The following is a 984-nucleotide window of genomic DNA, read 5'->3' as shown; positions in this document are numbered from 1 at the left end:
CTTGTTGTACTTATGTTACTTGAAGTGGGTAGCAATGAATGTTTGGAGGTGTATCCTATAAAAATGGTTAATGTCGTCAGCAGAGCCTATCTAAAGTGTCTGGAATGCGACGGAACCGACCTTTAGGAATTCATCTAATGCCCGAATAATACTGACCGCTACATTTACGTTGAACAACTCTTATTGTCCTATTGTGGATATATATAGCATATCACTGGGATGATTAGAGTAGTGATATCCGTCTATTACATTATATTTCAAATTTAGCTCTGATTTAAATATTAATCTAATGATTCAATATTATTCTTTCTCACTCTTTCCTTACATCTTTAAAATGTGTGGCAGCGAGACTTGTCTCTCCACCATACATTTTCAATTAAACATTGCTTCCAGCAATTGGCTTTAAACACCAGACCCGCTCGTATCCTCATTGTTTAGATTGTCGAAAAATTTCAGGTGTGTGTGTGTGTTTGTGTGAAGTTATCATTATTCGCTTTTTGCTTTCTTTCTTTCTTTTGTTAGATATTACACGCTCAAAGAGGTGGTTTTTATCTAGTAATTTTATGAATTGCCTCAAGTTAATCAACTGTTTCTCAGCTAACTATAAAAACATATCTATATATGCAGTACATACGGTTATGTGGAAGCGCAATGACCCCGTGGTTAGGGCAGCGGACTCGCGGTCATAGGATCGCGGTTTCGATTTCCAGATCGGGCGTTGTGAGTGTTTATTAAGCGAAAACACCTAAAGCTCCACGAGGCTCCGGCAGGGGTGTTGTGGCGAACCCTGCTGTACTCTTCCACCACAACTTTCTCTCACTCTTTCTTCCTGTTTCTGTTGTACCCGTATTTCAAAGGGCCAGCCTTGTCACACTGTGTCACGCTGAATATCCCCGAGAACTACGTAAAGGGTACTCGTGTCTGTGGAGTGCTCAGCCACTTGCACGTTAATTTCACGAGCAGGCTGTTCCGTTGATCGGATCA

The sequence above is a fragment of the Octopus bimaculoides genome, chromosome 2 (assembly GCF_001194135.2).
Source record: "Octopus bimaculoides isolate UCB-OBI-ISO-001 chromosome 2, ASM119413v2, whole genome shotgun sequence".
Taxonomy (NCBI): Eukaryota; Metazoa; Mollusca; class Cephalopoda; order Octopoda; family Octopodidae; genus Octopus; species Octopus bimaculoides.
The sequence above is the reverse complement of the archived record's forward strand: the minus strand, read 5'-3'. Positions refer to the sequence as shown.